A 19625-nucleotide genomic window follows, 5' to 3' on the forward strand; every position below is an offset into this window, starting at 1 on the left:
CGACGAGGATGGGATTCGAACCCACGCGTGCAGAGCACATTGGATTAGCAGTCCAACGCCTTAACCACTCGACCACCTCGTCGTATTATTTCATTAAATTTGACGAGTTCCTATCGGAGTTCACAGTGAACACTGCGAAGGCCAGCAGAATGGTTATCGCACGCAGCCGATCATTTTACTCGCGCAGTATAAAGAGGCGACGTGAATACTGCACAAATGGAATCGATTCGTTGCGGAAACTTCAGGGTAAGAATAAGCCACTTTACACTTGCCTGGAGACCCGGAGGTTCCGCTGGCCTTCACTAATTTTATCCGGAATTTTACTGGAATTCGTCAAGATGCGAAGGGGGAAAAGCTTTTTTCGACGGCGAGGGAGAGTTTTCTCTCGCTAACTGAAGATTTTAAAAGTGATAATTTACGAAGTTTTCCTCCAAGAATAATAAACACAGAAGTTTTTCCAAAATGATCCGTTCTTTGGGAGTTGCGGAAATTCCTCTCGGGTCCTCCACCGGGTTATATCGTCCATATAGGCCGACGTTTCGATGTCCGACTCGGTCATCATCTTCAGGGCTTCTGAATGCCGTTTGCCTCTTTTTTGCATTCAGAAGCCCTGAAGACGATAACCGAGTCGGACAACGAAACGTCGGCCGATATGGACGATAACCCGGGGGAGGACCCGAGAGGAATTTACGCAGCTGATACGCCGGGAAAAAGACCAAATCTCTTTAGGACTTATTTCCGAAAGTAAATTCTAGTTATAGTAAAAACATGAAATAGAGAGTACCGATGTGGTTTCAAATGGGATTGAAGAATTTTAAGGTTAGAATGAACATCTTATATTGTCATTTCAGCACTATTCTGGTAATTTCATTTCAAACTAATGTCATATTAGGCCCTGAACAAGCCACAATCAAAAATAATATAATATCCTTATGTCTTTTCATTAATAGACTGTTTGGTTTTCATGTACTCACGTGCACTCATAAAATTGGCAATATCGATGTTAGAGGGACATGCAGACATTTATAAAATGGATTCCAGTTTTCTAAATCCTTTTGAAGAGCAGGTTCGCTAAGGTTTGTTAGTTAAATAATTATATCTTACATAAAGAAATTCCAAGAATAATTTAATAGCTGTTGCGATTTGAATTTAACGAGGTATGTTTTCAGAGCAGTTTCGTATGCATTTATTCCTGGTGGTTCCCAAGGATTACATCGAACGTTACACCAAAGTATCGACATTATAGTTGCTCAAAATAAGTATTAGAGGGTCACTTTCAAGTATTTTCTGTAAATGCAATAATTCCTAGCACTCGCTTTTTGGAAGACCAGGACAAGTGCTGAGACTTACTTATTTAATAAAATGATTCATTCTGATTTCAATTTATTAAATTATTTTACTGTCAGGTTTAAACTTTTTAATCTGCCGAAACGCTCTGTAATTATGTCGCAAATCGCATAACAGATGTGTCTTTAATGATTCTAAAATCCAGTCCCATGAAGCATTAAAACAGAAAAGGATTTAACTCACAATTTTGGAGTATCTAAGGAATACCAAACTCTGTCGGGTATTCAAAATAATTAAGTGGGACTTAGGCCAATGGCAAATTCTTTGCAGAGGGCTTTTCTCGGAGTTTTACGATTCAAGTGGAAATACCTGTGTTTGGGTGGAGATGACATATATTTTCCTAAATTTAAATAATTCAATTCAAAAAATATATATAGATGAAGACACTGTGTCATTGGCCTTCGTTATATTTCAGCTCTGTATTCACCACAAAACTGGTCATTTTGCGACGCCGTGTATAGCCCGTTAGCCCCTATACCTTACTTCATCGATAATTTTCAATAATGTAAATGGGTTGGTGAAGGAGGTGGTTTCCCATTCTCCGCATTCCTAGCGGTTTTCCGGAATCTGCACAAATAAAATGTCCTCTTCAGCTCAACTGAAGCTTAACTAATGCTAAACGTTCTTCAAGACATGAAATGTCGAATAATGTGCCTGGCCTAAATCCTAATGTCGCTAAAGACGAGACGAGATTCCATTTCAGTTTGTTTGTCCTTAATATCTAAAACTAGATGGATAAATAAATAGATTACATGAATAAATAGACCTTGTAATTATTTTTAAATCATTTACCGCGATATCCGTGATCCTGAGGACACAGCAGCTTTATCAGATGACCTTAATGCTATACAACGCTGGTGCGACAATTGGCAAGTAGAATTGAACTTATAAAAGTGCGTAGTGATACATTTATGGAGAAAGATCAATTCCATCCCGAACGCCTGATGAATCGGGAACACCGATACGGAATGTGTAGACTCAATTAAATACCTAGGCGTTACTCACTCACGACCTCTCCTGGGTGAAACATGCACGGGGAATATGTGGACAAGTTGACAAAAAATTAGGATTTATTAGAAGAGTACTGAGGAAATGTGATGAAAAGGTCAAAGAGAAATGTTATCTTTTGCTGGTTAGGCCTCATTTAGAATATCCTGCAAGCATATGGGATCTTCATGAAGTCGGATTGATTGCCGAATTGGATCGCGTGCAGCGTAGAGGAGCTAGATTGGTAAAACGTTGTTATGATAAACTTAGTAGCGTATCCGAGAAGCTAGGTTGGGAATCACTCATGGAGCGAAGGTTAAATGGCAGATTAATCTCTTTCGTTGATAAGGACGTCTCTTAAAAGCAGTGATGTTGGAAATGTATTTTTACCCTCATCGCACTGCGGCAGGAGAGTTCATGTTAATAAGATTAGAGAGATTAATTGTAGAACAGATAGATTCAAGACGTCATTTTTTCCACGCATGATAAGAGATCAGAATAAAATTGTCCGACGGCGGTCGGGTCATATTCAGGTCAGAATTAGTCTGGTGTGTATTCACCCCCTGCCACACTTCCTAGCGGTGGCTTGCAGGGTACTTAATAAGAAAATAAATCGGAAATAAGGAAAAAATTTCCCATTCTGATCGAGTTTCACATTGTTAATTCAACTTCATAGTTCATGCATACTTAAGTCAAAATGGAGACGGGTATGGTAAGAGGAAAAAGATCTAACCTAGAGGCTACAGAATTCTTCGGAGCCAGAATTTCGTGACTTCATTCAATCCTGAAGCAATTACTGAATGCCCAAGTCGGTCTTGTTAGTGGTGAGCCAATGAGCCATTTAGCTAAACATCTTACAAGGCGAAAGCTCCAAACTCTTTGGACGAAACTATAAGTAAAGACTGTCGAATTCGAGACATGAATCGATGCGTGAATGCAATTCAAAACGACCTTTGTCGCCTGTGGACACGGGAACGATGAAAGAGAGTTCCTTCGTCAAACAAGAAGGCCCGTTCCTGATCGCTGAATTAATTAATTGGGCATGGCATTGGGTCTGAATTAAATTCAAGGCTTTCCTGATATGAAAGTTATCTGGGTGTGATGAATTCGAGAGAAATTTCCACACTACAGTGATCACACGCCACATAGATTATTCCATGTATTTTTTTCATTCCATTTTTCGGCTTCAAATTAAAAAAATGGTACTGCAGTTTTGTTCTTTTGCCACAACCACATTATCATCTTTCAATTGCGTCGCAATTGTAATTCTAACTATAACAAATTCGGCCATGCATTAAAGTTGTTCAACCCAGATGGATTGTATTAATCCGGAGAGCTTAGCGATTCGCTTGTATAACCCATGTCAAATAATGGAATGGCGCCTGACGGACTATTTCAAGGAGAAAGACAGTAAGGTTTACCATGCTAACGGAAATTTTAGTTGAATCCCAACTTGATTCGATTTATCAATCATTTCTTTTCCCATTTTTTTGGAATTCGTTTTTACCCAGTTTCTGGGTATATCTGGGTTCTTTCGATATAAGCAACGAGAATGCTTAACTTTTTTGAGCTGAGTGAATCACTTATATTCCAGCATATTACACATTTTTAAGAGTGTGAAAAAAACATAGAAACAGGATCAAAGCAAGCACAGAAATCTATGAACTCACTGCCTTAAATTAAACCTGGTGGCAATGTACTAATTTTTCGAAAGTAGAATTGTTTCCGTTAATCAGATTTGAAAAATGTTGCTATGGTACTGAGATCACGCCACGATATAGCCAAATGGCTAAAATCTGTGTGCTATATAAGTCTACGTATCAGATTAGTCTATTTACAAAAATATAGAGAGATATCGAGCGCCAAGGTTCTATTCAATGATGTCTACGTCTAGCGTCTTGGGGGAAAATTTTCATTTTACTTCCTCTTTATGTATTCCACGGCTTGAAAGTTTATACACCATTTAAAATATTTTTTCTGGTCTCCCTAAGGTCATGCTGTCTATTTTTTCCGAAAAATGTTATGATATAGATTCTCTGCTTTCCAAACCGAATCTGCGTTATCCCGACCCAAGGTCAACTATAGCTACTACAAGCTTGCATGCTCTATCAATTAATTTCGAGTTTAATTTCCGGTAGTCATAACCCCATTACGTTAGCGACGTACTGTTTTAGTCTTCTAAACAAAGGCTTCCTCCACATGTCAAACAAATATCTTGATCTCGACATACACGAATGAGAAATTCCACCGTAACGAGCACTACCCGAAACATATTACGGTACGAGGCACTGCATTTGTCGGAAATTTTGCCCTCCAATAACACTTTAGGTTTTCAAACAATTAGAAAGGAACTAAATGCCAATATTGCTGGTGGATTTGGTTCATGATATTCCGAAAATTTCTTAGATTTAAATTATAAACAGAGGTTACCTGGCCCACCCCCCGTCCCATTTATGATTCAATGCATAAACCCACTTCCCCACCAAACCTAACCAAAATATCAGACCCAATATTTCAATACGAATAATCTTTTTACTATTTTATACTGTTATGGTTTGAATGTGCCATCATATATACGCCAAAACGATTGTAAAATTATCTATCAGTATTATCGCATTCAAATATATAATAACAATAGAACTTTTTTACAGTTTTATGAGCATTAAAATGTGATAAATAATACATATTAGCGTTCCAAGGACTTGAAAAAATAAAGCAACTAATTTCCAGAGTTTCCTTTATCTTAAAACTTTTCATTTTCTATTTTCTTTCTTCGAGTCTCTTTCTGCCCTCTAGTATTAATGACGAAGTTTGCGCCGTGGACCTTCATGTGGTCATCCTTGCGATATGAATTTATATAGCACTCAAACTCTACAAGTAAATCGAACTTAAGTCCGCACAGGAGCCAGTTGCCCTGACAACCGGAAGGAAAATATCATAAATGCAGATCGAGAAGCTACGAAATGTAAGCCGAACAGTAGTGTGGGCCGAAAGAAATCGATTTTTACCAGACGGGAGGTGTATGCGCACATTCTGCGTATTGATGCTAGTACTTCTTCATTCACGGCTTTCCCCTTCCTCCTGTGGGGTTGCTGAATGGTGTCCCTCTTTATCAACTCCCCGTCCTCCGCATCCCGCGACTCGCGATTCCTCGGGGTCTTCCCTCCTCCATTCCAGCTACTATTCAGCCTACATAGTCTCCGTCCCTTCCCATTATACATACAGGGTTATGTGCCGAAAAAGATGATGAGACTCAGCTTGAATTTTTTACGTTTTTGATCAGTAATAAGTATCTATTATATTTTTAAGCAATTACTTGTCTCTTCAAATAGGTTAAAGATACCTTCAGTAAATGTTAACAGGACCTAAATGACGAGCTCAGCGCGGGGTAGAATTATTTGCACTTTTTTATTCATAAAGTTAACATTTAAAAAGAGGTTAAAGTTATCGTAGATTACAAAAAAAATCTCTCTAAATGATAAATGAAGCTAAAATATTCAGATCAAAAATCTATTCTCCACAATTTCAGGATCTACAACTGTAATTAATCCAAGGTACTTTATTTACATAGTGCAAGGAGAAGAATTGCGTTGGTGAAAGAAGGGCTGGCAAGAAAATGAGGAACGGACCGCAAGATAAAAGTGCAAAGATAAGATTAATAAAGACTAATATGTAGTGTTATAGTATGTATCTGAAAGTTGGTCTTTGAGGAAAGGCGATGAGCGCCGACAGGGGCTTCTGAAATGTGGGTGTGGGGGAGAATAGAGAGAATAAATTGGGCAGAGAGGAAGCCTAAGGTCAACCTTTTAAAAAGGGTGGACAAAGAGAAAATTTTGCCGTGGAAAATCCGAAAAATGCTGAAATTGTGGGTGGAGGAAATATTGAAAGGCAGTGGGATGTTGAAGATCGTGATAAAAGGTGGCTGTTTGGTAAGTGGGATTGAGGAAGGAGGAGAATAGGTTTTCTGGACAGCGTGAAAACTGTTGAAAGTTATGAAAAAATGAAGAAGGAAATAATGAAGGCTAAACAAATTAATTCCTCGTAATACGAAAAGATAACAAAGCTTAGAGACCATCCACAGCCTACCTCTAATCGGTGGTGTACCTTGAATGAAATGGATGCATATTTGTCATTCATGCCAGTGAGCGGTTACGTATTTACTTGGAAATCTTCCTTAGCCAATTGGACGCTAAGACGTATAGTACGTTGGATTACTTGTTTCTATACTATAGAGTACCTATTGCTAATGTAAATTTATCACCAACATGACTGAAAACATTCGTGACTTTAGTGAAAAATGGTTTAAGTCTAAGGGAACCATATTACAAATACAACAGTGGACCTTACCTATTGTTCCAGTCTCTCTTCGAATGTTACCGAAGCATCAAAGGTCCTAACAACATACAACGGAGGTAGGTAGGTTACGTGCATCTTAAGTTCGACAGATGTTAATTTTATCGTGTACTTAATTTCATCGTATGAATTAAGTACATCACGTAATGCAAGGAAAGGATACATTTTTTGACATCAAAATGATGCTTGGGTGCAAAATTTATTTTGCTCACATGCATTCAACTAATACCATGTCATTACTGATAACCAAGCTGGTGAATATATATCTGAAGTGCTAAAATTGCACTGCATAGAATATTAAAGATGTAGCATTCGGAAAGTTTTATACATAATGAATTTAATTAGCAGATTAGCGGAGATATTTCGTAAATACAAGTGAATAAATATATTGGTAGTTTAGATGTGTGAAAGAATATCCCGAAAAATTATATTTTTAAATTTGAATACGTATTTCACAAGTAGAACTGATAATTAGGTTAGTTACTTGTGAAAATGCGTTACATACGCATCGATAAATGTGAAATATTTGGCAGCATAAAGATGAGTGAAAAATTATTGCCACAGTTAGCCCTAGAACGGTAACTGGGGTGAAAAAACACCCCAGAGCGTTTGAAAATATCGCGCCAAACGAAAGCAGCTTACGTTTGCGACTCGGGACCTTGACCATAATTCACTTCGATTATCTGGGAGTAGGGAGAGCCTGTTCCCCGCGTCGGTGGCACGCGCAGTTTCGAACAGTAAATATTAGAATTACCCCACCTTACCAGAACAGGGTGAAAAAAATAGCGCTACCGTTCAAGGGTTAAGCATTTTAAAATAACTCGACTAAGTTTTCCTCCAAAATAATTCATGAAAATCACGCAAAAAGTAATGTACTGGCCATTATGATTTCACCCCAAGCTGGAACACCAAATGGAACGAGTTCGGGAGCCAGCCGTTCATTTGAAAGAGATTTATTCAATAGAGAAGATATACGCTGAAAGTATATTGGAGCCGATATGTGAAAACCATTGCAAAAAAAACAAAAATAATTTAAAGAGGAGTCAGAATTAGTGCACTTCTTCCAATTATGATAGAAAATGATCGAGGGCAAAAGGAATAGGACCGCGAGTGGCCCTTCCGAGTCCCAAAGATGCAATTTATGGCGATTTAAATGAAAATTAAAATTTTAGCAACTTCCCAAATTATTTACCAACTCGAATTTGCCTTATTTTACTCCAAAAATATTTTCTTACCGATCACCAAAATTCTTTTGCAATTAAATACATGGTCACTGTATGAATTCTCAAATTGCAAGTATTTGTTGATTCAAGTGAAATGCGTGCAGGAACCACACCTTTACCACGAATTTAACATACCATTCTTGACCTCCTCACATCACAACGAAACGTTAAATATTAAAAACTATGAAATCATTTACAAAAATAACTAACTATACTATTTAAATTCATAATACACTATACAATAAAAACTTTTTTTAATTGGAATAAAAAAATTTTCTATGTAAATGAAGGTCAAAGGTTATTGCTAGATTTATCCCCGAAGCCAGATTTGAACTAGGCGAAAGGATTGAAGTAAATAATGAGGTGGTTAAATTACAAGCAACCGAGGCTCGGGAAAATACGGGCGTTGAATAGGGTCTCATGCGGGGATGGCTCCAAAACCGGAAGCATTTCATTCTCTGAGAAAATATATCATGGTTTTTGTTCAACTTTCACACCATCTGTAACCATGCTTCTAAAAGCCCTTGATGGAATAGATTACGATCCCCAATGGATGAAATAATCTTCTGCTATAAAAAACCGGTTGCGTTTCTGAATATTATTGTCCTGTTAGGGAATACCAATTACTCTAAGAGTACTGTGAGTCAAAACGCCTATTGCTTTGAAAGGAAATATTAACGCACAGTGGCCTTAATTGCCAACATTGAGTTGAAAGCTTTCACGCAATTGCTCCTTTATTCAAACTTTTATTTCAATTATTTTCTTGAATGGAAATTAAAAACTCTAACAAAATAAACCTGAAATATTTAATGCGTCAGCAAACATGCTGCAAATTATATTTTTGTAATCAACTCAAATAATGTTTTTATTTAATTTATAATTTACAAAGAGAAGAAGATTTGTGTGCCGGTATGAAAGGGAGGCCACGACTTCCGCCTAGTTTGTCGGTGCTTCCAAAAATTCAAAATGCACTACGACTAATTTTATAACCCAGTCTACCTTAAGATACAACCCATCACAAGAAAAATCACCATGAATATACAGAATAAAATAAAATTCGTATATAAGGATTAGGGGTAATGTGAAAATAATGATTTGTTTCGATGCTTCCTTCGTTCCTCGCCCATCCCTAGATTTCAATCGGCAGACAATCTAGGCTATGAGTTTAAGTACAAGTAATGGAAAAATGTGACATTAATGTGTTAGGTTTTCGTGAAGTGATGTTGAGATAGTGGATACTGGAGCGATAGTTACTAAGTAATTTATGGTGGAGAGGAGAGTCGACATGAAGTGGTCAGAGTACTGCATAGGAACCTGGCGAGAAGGGTAGTGAATATGGAGTACTTTAGTGACAGATTACATTTTGGTAGAGGTTAAAGCAGACCCCACCAATCTAGTGGTTATCCAAATGTTAATGCCGACAAGCCGACGCTGGGAATAAGTAAGCAGTTTGTACGAGGTCTGTTCAAAAAGTATCGCGAAATTTGAATTTCCGCGGGTTTCGTACATTTGATTTTTGAGTTTTTTGTGGCGTTGTGTATGGCACTTTTGTCTCTAACTTATGCCGAAAGGTTAGGCCATTTTGAATGGTCAGTTAATTGTTGACAGCTGTTTTGCTTGGACGTGTTTTGGCTCGTCTTCGATTTTTTACTGTCCCAAAAATGGGTCAAAGAATCTGTATCAAATTTTAAGTGAAAAACGAAATTAAGTGGGCGGACGCATTCCGAATGTTGACTGTGGCATATGGAGAAGCTACCTTGGACCGAAGCAACGTTTGCACAACGGTGGCACAAAATGTTCTTAGAAGGTCGAGAAGATGTGAAGGGCGAAGAGCGTGCCGGACGCCCGAGCACGTCAACAACTGACGAAAACATTGATGAAGTGAAGAAAATAGTATTAGCCAATCGTCGAATCACCATTAGAGACGTTGCTGAGGATCTAAACTCATCGATTGGCTTGTGCCATCCGATTTTTACCAATGATTTGGGCATGTCGCCGCGAAATTCGTACCAAAATTACTCAATTTCGACCAAAAACAGAAACGCATTAACATTACTAATGAGGGGTTAGACTCTGTCCGCGACGACCCAAATTTGCTCCTCCCAAATGGGTCATTACTGGTGACGAATTATGGGTTTATGTTTATGACGTGGAAACTAAAGCTCAATCATCCCAATGGAAGCCGCAGCACGAGCCAAGACTGAAAAAAGCGCGCCAAGTTCGGTCAAATGTGAAAGTTTTGTTTACAGTTTCCTTCGATTGCAGGGGCGGGGTGCATCATGAGTTCTTGTCACAGGGTAGAACGGTAAATGAGGAATATTACCTGAAAGTTATGCGCAATTTACACGAAGCAATCCGCCACAAACGTCCGGATTTGTGGAAGAACAAAAATTGGCTTTTGCACCATGACAACGCCCCTGCTCACACATCGTTGCTTGTGCGCGAAATTTTGGCCAAAAACAACACACTAATGATGCCGCAGCCACCGTATTCCCCAGTGACTTTTTCTTGCTCCCGAAACTGATGAGGCCCATGAAAGGACGACGCTAAGCTACGATTGACGAGATAAAGACTGCATCGAAGGAGGAGCTGAACAAGATCACAAAAATGAAGTTTTGAAGTGCTTCGAGGATTGGAAAAAACATTGGCAGTAGTGTATAATATCTAAAGGGGATTACTTTGAAGTGAACAAAATAGATATTCATAAATAAATAAATAATTTTTGAAAAAACACAAAAGTCGCGATACTTTTTAAACAGACCTCGTATGACCAATTAGAAGATATGATCGGGAACATGACAGGAAGTAGGCACCTTGTAGTAACAAAATAATTGAAAGTAATTGGAACATAATGCTAGGTTGAGAAGAGACAGATTTAGGAGAGTACGGATTAGGAATTGAAAACCCATCACAGAGGGAAAGCAGTCGAGTTTTACCGGAAAAAAGGGTCTGATAATAACCAACACCTGGTTCAAACATCATCATATATGCAGGAACACATGGAAGATTGCCAGAAGAAACGGGTAAATACCAATTATTTTATACGATGGTTCGACGTGGCTACATAAAATGACATCAACTCAAAACAGCTCGTGGGTGCGGATGCAGGTTTGGATCATAATTTAGTTGTCATGAAACTTAATTGGAAGGAGAACCAAGAAAAACTTAATATATGAAGACAGTGGGATGAAAACGGTAGAGGAGTAGCAAGTGGAATATTAAGAACGGAACAGAAAGAGTAGCAAAGGAAAGGATATGAATAGTAAAGAAAAAGAAAATGAAGAGGTCATTTTTCACGGGAGAGAGGCTTAGAGGAGGATGGATGAAAGAAAAAAATGGAATACCGTTGGCATATAAATGGGGAGCATAATACAAGAGTGGACGGGGGGGACTTCCTTGAGCATCTCCTCTTGAGCGGACAAAATAAGGTGTAAGACCATATTTTGTCTCTTATCTGTTTTTATATGTGTTCGTATTTAATTTTCGTTGTAAGAGTTATCTTTGACCTAACTTGACCGTTGCCACCAGAAAATTCGCCTAATTGCAACGTAATTGTGTAAATAATAATAATAATGTAGATAGAGGTAAATAATAAACTTAAGAGAGACTAAGAGGACCAAGAAAATATGGTGGAAAGATAAGTGCAACGATATGAAGACATTTCAGATGTAAATAAATGGAGAAGCACTACATAAGAAGTTAAGAGAAACGTTTGGATGAAGCCAGGAGAAAACTATACTTACCATCAGAAACAATTGGAAAGTTATGTAGGCGGAAGATATTCAGGCCAGGTGAAAAGAATGCGTACATGAGCTTTATGGTAAAGATATTAGGCCGGTCAATTAAGAAATAGAAAGGGAATGTGTCCTAGACGAGGATAGCTGGGGTCTAGGAATATTAGATAACGATATAGAAAAACCACCAAGGGAGATGAAGTCCAATAAGGCAGTAGGAATGGATAATATTCCCAATAAAATCACTAAGCGATCAGGGGAAAATGTAAAGAATTCTTTTAAATTATGGGCAGTATGTATGAGGATGGAATTTGACGACAAGATTTCCTTGAGTTCATATGAGCCTCTTACGGAAACAAGTGTAAAGCAGATATACGTGAGGACTACTAATTGCAAACAAGTACCTCAGAGAGGATCAGCTTGGCTTTAGATTGGGGAGAACAGGTAACGTCATTGCAGTGATTAGAACATCAGTGTAGAAGAATATTGAATAAAAACTTATTTTGTGATTCATAGATTTTGAAAGGCATTCGACCGCGGAGAGGCATAGGACAGTAAATGGAAATACGTATTGCGGAATATCTAAGTATAATGGAGGGATAGGCGTCTTACTAAATGGATCAGATGGCACGGGCAAGGGTAGCATTTGGAGAGGAGGAACAAGCAATCAAAGGCAGGGTAATGTGAGAAAGATCCATTATCTTCGGTGCTTTTCAATATACGAGGGTCATCCGGAAAGTAGTACCCGTTCGTGAAATAAAGACACAAAAGTAAATATTAACAAACATAAAAATTTTATTTGAAAGAGGATACTTTAAACTACTTCTCAACATAATCTCCAAGCAAATTAAGGCATTTGTCATAACGTGTGACAAGTTTCTGTATTCCTGCTGCATAGTCCTTCGCCGCCAGCTCATTGAGATACGCGAGGGACCCATCTTGCACAAATTTTTGCATAATGCAGATGGTGTTTAACAATTTCATGAACAATTGTTCGAGAAACATTGGGAAAATGCTCACAGATGTCATCAATTGTGACGCGCCGATCGTTCCTCACGAATTCGTCAACTGAGCTCACCAGTTGGTCTGTAATGACAGACGGTCTCCCCGAACGCTCATCGTCGTGTGTGTTCCCCCTCCCCATGTTGAAGTTGCGACACCACCGCCGAACAGACGACTCGTCCATTACATTGTCTCCATACACCTCCTTTAATTGGCGATGAATATCACATGGGCGAACGTTTCTTGCATTGAGGAATTTAATCACTGCCCTCACTTCACAACTGGCGGCGTTCTCAATTTTTTTAAACATTGTAAACAATCACAGAAACAACACAGGCAATGCTAGCGTCACGCAACTTGGCTCAGAGAAGGCAGACAAGCCACTGAAGCTATCTGACCTCGTCCAGCGGCTACTCGCGTCGTCAGCACTTCATGCGGCACGAACGGGTACTACTTTCCGGATGACCCTCGTATATACCGAAGAAATGTTAAGGGTAGCATGGGAAAGGATCGGGCTTGGAATAAAAATTGGCGGTGAGATGATTAAGTTACTCATGTTTGCTGATGACCAAGCAATATTCAGTCAGACAACTTAAGGATTACATTTATTATTGACTACTTTCCTTTGAACAATATAGGAGGTATGGAATGAAGATGAACCACGAGAAAAGTATTGAGATTCTTGAGAAGTAGGTAAGCTAGTTTAAACTCTAAAGAAGAAGGGAAAAAACTATAAAAGGTGCAGAAGTACATGTATTTTGCCAGTACTTTAAAGGAATATGGGCATAGTGGTGAGGAAATTAGAAGAGTTGCATTTGCGACAGAAGTATTAGCAAGGAGAAAATTTATCATTGGTACATTATGTAAAGATTTAAAAGAATATAGATGAAAACTTTAATATGGAGTGTAGCGCTCCATGGATGTGAAACCTGGTCTTTGAGGCAGGAGGATGAGGGTGGGTTGGAGGCTTTAGAGATACTGGTGTGGCGAATAATTGAGATTTCAAGTTGGGCAGAAATTAAGACAACCAACAAAGTTTCAAACAGGGTGAGCAAAGAAAGTAAGTACCTGGGGGATAGCCGAAAAAGGCAGAAATTGAGAGGGGAGGAACTATTGAAGGGTAGTCGTATATTGATAGTCGTGATGGAAGGGAAAACGTTGGGAAAGCTGGGTAGAGGATGGAAAAGTGTAGGTCTTAAGGATAATATGAAACAAGCAGAATTTACAGAGAAATGAAGGAAAAAAAGTAGAGCAATTAAAGAGGTCCTCGCATGAAAAACGTACGCTATGAACTGTCTGAAATTTATTTTAAAGAACACCTTATTTGAAATGATATACGCAAGGGCGTATCCAGGGTCAAATTTTGACGAGGGGTAAGGGGCAGGCGATGGTCATTCCACAACCACAATTTCTCGGACAATCGGTGTCATTATAGAGGTTCACAGCTGGAGATATTTGCAGTTTTTCCCAGCGAAGACTGAGATTCAATGAGTTGAAAGCCTCCATACTCTCCCAGAAAATGTTGGAAATAAGTCCATCATTTGATCAAAAGTAGAGAAAACATCTTGAGAAAATTGAATCCGGAACGAGTGGCTAAGTTCCTACTTTCAGAATAAATTCTATGAAAAAATCAAAGCATTATATTATCTAGTGCTATATGCTTTAGTCTGATTTTTTTTTAAAGACGACATTTCCGACGGCACACATTGAGAAGATTTTGGATGTCCTGAATGTCTCCACCTGCCAATCTACCCTATTAGTAATATTGTGCGTGGCCTGTTTCCATTCCAAAGTAGTTGATAGAGTATGGTAATACTGGAAGGAACCGGATGAGAAAATCAAATAAATAGCTATAAAACCCCTTGAAACCTTCTGTATATTCGATGTGGGTTAACTGGCATGCAATATGATTCATTTTCACGCGCATCAACGAAGTAGTTAGGTATCCAAAATTACGAAAAGATTCTCTCCTCGCTTCAACTGTCCCAGTTAGCAGCACACAGAGCCAACACTATACAGTCGAAATATAATGGAGTTTTTCCTGAATAAATCTGCAAATCATTACTATCGTGCTTGTTTTAATTGGGTGCATACAGTACACATGAAGAGTCAAGGGCAAATTTTACGCAATCACTAGACGCAAGATCTTGGGAATTACTATCTTTTAGGCATAAATAATTACGAATCCCCGGGATACCGTGAGTAATCATGAGTCACACTCTTCCTTGCTTGAAATTATATAAAAACAATAACCCAGGAACTGAGTATCTTCTTCAGCCGACTCCATTGATCAGAATTTTCACTGATTCCCTTCTAAATCGATAATAACGAAGTTTCGCATATATGTATACCTTTCAGTATACAGTTCCGTTTTGGGTGCGAGCTATCGAAGACTTAGTGTGCATATAGCGTCACACATTTGAAGGAAAAGGAGTTAAATATAAATTTGACCATACTTCCATTGAATGCTATTTGACATTGCAATAGAGGTGTCGAAGCATAAAGTGATCTCATTTTAAAACAATAAGAATACGCATCGGTACAAGTTTTCCGAGGCTGGAATGAAGCAACTCTTTCATGTGTCAACCGAGTTAAGATCTCACCTAATCAGCGAGCAAAGCAGGAATTATGCTTAAACAAGGGGCTTGTACAAGCAGTGTTTTCTACTGAGTGAAATCATTCATGAACCCTTCATTGGTTGGAGGAGAGTGCTTAGTTGTCTGCATCAAGCCTCAGGCCATAGGTTGTCCTCCACTCTTCAGGACCACCTGATGGCTATGAGAAAATATCATTGACACAATTGTTTTGATTATTGAAATGACTTTCCTGTAAAACTTAATCAAAAGAATCAAGAAGAATAAATTCTTAGGAAAGCCAATGACAAATTACAAACGTTTGTGATGGAAGATGCCTGTGCAAGAAACTATGGAGAAAGAAAGAGATGGCTTGGATAGCATCTACAAACCAAATTTGTTATAAAACCCATGATAATGATTGATGACTGGATAACATTTTACATCCCAATTTTATATCTTGTCATAGGATCAATTAATACTTACAATACAATTAATAAGTGGTAAAATTTTGTGGGATTTCCACTGGGTTAAGGTGTGAACTGCATTGACAGAGTACAACATAAGCAGCAGACACCGTGATCTGGTGGATAAACCCTAGAGACTTCACAGCAATTGTGCATCAGGAAAATACCAAATCTTAAAAATTGATGGTTTGCCATTTTTTCACCTTGAGGAAACTTTATTTGGCACATGTGTCTTATGTTGCCAGCCAAGAAATAATTAAATTATTCAAAATTTGATTTTTTTCTTAACATTCATGAAAACTATCAAAATAATTTATTATTTAATTCCAAAGAATGAATAATTTGTTTCTGCATTATTGATCTATGCTGATGAATGATCAAGAGCATGGTAGTCTAGCAGATAAGTGTTTGAATAACAACATATAGAGGGTCCAGGTTCAATTACCAGTGATTTTTAGTACTAACCAAACTGTGTGGTTTTTTTTCAGTGCTTGCCTTAATGTGACTGGGAAATAACAGTTGGCACATAAAATATAATTGATGTATAAACATCACAGACTATAGGGCTACGCACAAGGGGAGCTCTATCAAACCAACCTTGGGGTGATTAACATGGTAAGGATCAATGATCAATACTCTTATCCGTTTTTGATTTAGCTCTTTCAATCCTCAGATTAGAAGACATTTTTTCCAACTTTTTGTCCTTGAATTTGATTTCAAAACCAAAGGACAAATTCCCACTTGATGCTGTGTTCATAAGTGTTATTAATTAGGTTAGATATTTTTTTTATTATGAGAATTTCAAGCTCTTTTCCACCATTCCCCACCACATGAAGTGCAATCACACAGATTCACAATACTTGTTACTTCACATGCAGTAGAAAATATCTGTACCTATTTAGGTGTAAAATGAATTAGCATTTATTATGTCAATAGGAGAATAGTTACGGAGAAGCAAAGGAAATTTTTATTTCAGGATTTTTATTTCCTATTACATGTACTCAATCATAATAGAAGGCTGACTGATCAAAAACTAAAATATATTTCATATATATCCATATGGAATCTAAAACATAAAATATTCATTTATGTAAAACACCTTAAAACTTTTAAACACTGCTATTGATTATGTATTACAGTTCAAATTTCTTTATTATTTTGATGCAGGAAATGTTTGACGTTTTGGATGCCAAATTTCAACATTTCTCATTACCTTTCATGGATTATACATAGACATTTACATTTTCTTCAACCTGCTATATAAAAATAAATAATTTAAAAATCACATACAGAGCCACTCTCATGCAAGTATGGCACACACACACATACTAATATAAATTAGACATCTTCAAGGAACTTGATATTCAAATAATATAGTTTAGATCTGCTTCTTTCTTGTAGAAAAATTCAGACAATCTATGTTTAGGAATTCAATACAGACTAGATGCAATTACTTAAAAGCAGGTAGAAGATGCAACTTATGTATTCTACTCAATAAATGGGTTTGAAACTGAACTCTGAATAAAATCCACTCTAAATAAAATCCAAGTACAGGTGTTATGGAAGCCTAGAGCAGGGCCAAAATTTTCAGACTTTACAAACAATCCAGTTTTATTCCCCTTCTACATAACTTTATCTTAAACAAAACCCTGTAATATCTATTTTATCTAGATAATGAAAGTGGACTACCTATCCTATCTGTTTATTAGGCAGTTCTTTGCGAATGTAGGGTCAGGGGAATGGAATGGACACAGAGAAATATGTGACACAGCATATGACAAGTGGTGACCCAATTCATTTTTAATTAAATAGCTAATTAGTTCAATTATTTGAGCAAAACAGCCTTTGTCCCAAAATGCCCAACTGTAACTAGTTAAACTTCTTTTCTGGACAGAGTGTTCTGAGAATAATTTTACCGCACTGTTCTACAAGTAAGTTTATCAAACAGGGAGGTGAATCTCTTTGTACTGAAAATTAGAATGCATCCTTCTAAAATTTGCATTTCTGTCTCCTTCTTTCATGATTTTACTGTAAAATAGATTGAAACTTTTATTGTCAGGGAGGTTTATTTAGCTTCATGGAAAAATATCCCAAAAAGTACACTTTTGACCTGTTCAGTGAAAACATGTCTTTCCAGAAATTTCATAATTTTTCTAATATTTAATTTTATATGTTTCCTGTGGCATAATATTTGTTGAGCTCGAGAAGAAAAGAAATTGTATTGTAGATAAAAAAATACATATGATAAAAACAGACACTGCATTTCAAAACTTTGTAAACATTTCCTGTATCAAAATGATAAATAATAATTATATCTCTTCTCATTAAAATAGAAAAAAAACATTTCCAATTCATCACATCTGCACCCACAACAGATATTATCACAGCTTCACTATATGTAGACCATTTATAATAACCTAAACTACATATCCCAGTATAAAATAATAAAATGTCATCAATTTGGCACGAATGGAGAGTAGAAGTTGATGAAAGGAAATTCAACCAGGGGCTGCTGCGTTTTTACGTGTAAGAATGACAGAAATGCAGTGGAACCTCGCACAACAGGCATGATTCATTCAGGAATCGTTCTCGTAATGCAAAAGACTCATTAAGCAAAACAATTTATCACACATAAATTAATGTAAAATAAGATAATATACTCCATTCCAAAAAAAAATAAACTATGAAAGACTATATTCAAAGAAAATTACATATATATTGTTTAGAATCCTGAATCATCTTTTCTTCTATCATGGAATTAACAAGGCTGGAATGCGAATTTGATTGGCAGAATACAAAAAAGAATCGAATTAATTATTTCATTATGATAAATTCCCGATTCTTTTTTGTTATAAAGCTGTCCAGAGACAATTGTTTTTGTCGATACTTCAAAATTTTTGTGAAAATGCGACGCCATTATCATTAAATAAATTGTTAGCTAACACAACCTCTGCCTTATAAGGGCGTTACTTCTTAATGTACAATGCAAAGCATTCTCCTTTGCTGTTATATAGGTTTGCTCCAGCATCATTTACCAGAAGAGACTTGTCTTATCGCAATTAAAAGCCTGTTTTTGCTTGTAACCCACAGAATCAATACACTTCTTAAGTCACCGAGGAAGTTCTTAGCTACCTTTGAGTTAGACTTTGCTGCTTCACCATGCCTCACAATGCTGTGGATGTTGGTTCTTTTCTTAAACATCTTAAATAACCCATAGCTTCCCTTAAACACTTATTTTTCAACCACTAATGATCCTGGCATCTTATCAATATGGTCAGAAAAATTCACTTTTGCCCTATCAGAAATGGTATTCTTGTTAATAGTGTTGCCTCGCAATTGCTTTTTGTTAATCCATTCGGTAATCACCTTTCAACATTGCTGAGAATACATATAACTGTTCGATAGATACCCTTGTCACTACCTTTGAAGCTATCTATCTCCTTAATTTTCTCCTCATTCTTTAGGATGGTGCAAATCGTTGACATGGATCGTTTTTATGTACATGCAAAATCAGCCATGCTCGCATTTCTTTCTCACTTTTTGATGATTTTACTTTTCATTTCTATGCTTATTTTTATTCTCTTAAGGTTGTCTTATCGCAGTTTTTTTTGTGAACACTTTCAAAACTATGCATAAAATATCATTAAACTTGGCACAGAAAAATCACAAGCAACATGTCTGAGCACAGGTTTAGAATAATGTTTGATCACCGGTGACAATAAGACGTGTGTAAGGAGAAATAAACACAAACTGAAGAAGCAGGTGAACAATTATTCCGGGAATTTCCCTCTACTCATCACTCATCATGCAAAAAGTCACTTTTTAAGGGAGGCATTTAAAAAAAAATCTTTGCTCATTAAGCCAATTGCTCACTACGTGAGGTGCTTGCAAAGCAAGGTTCCACTGTACCAGAGAAGAATACAGATCATTCACACTTCA

General features: G+C 37.2%; 1 non-coding gene across 1 annotated transcript; it reads right to left on the reverse strand.

Moving 5' to 3' along the window:
- TRNAS-GCU (transfer RNA serine (anticodon GCU)) lies at window positions 1-82 on the reverse strand. The gene has a single exon. It is a non-coding gene; the product is annotated as a tRNA-Ser (tRNA).
- Between the last annotated feature and the right edge of the window lie 19543 nt (window positions 83-19625).

Source organism: Hetaerina americana, unplaced genomic scaffold (assembly GCF_022747635.1).
Source record: "Hetaerina americana unplaced genomic scaffold, ioHetAmer1.1.p SCAF_7, whole genome shotgun sequence".
NCBI classification, from domain to species: Eukaryota; Metazoa; Arthropoda; class Insecta; order Odonata; family Calopterygidae; genus Hetaerina; species Hetaerina americana.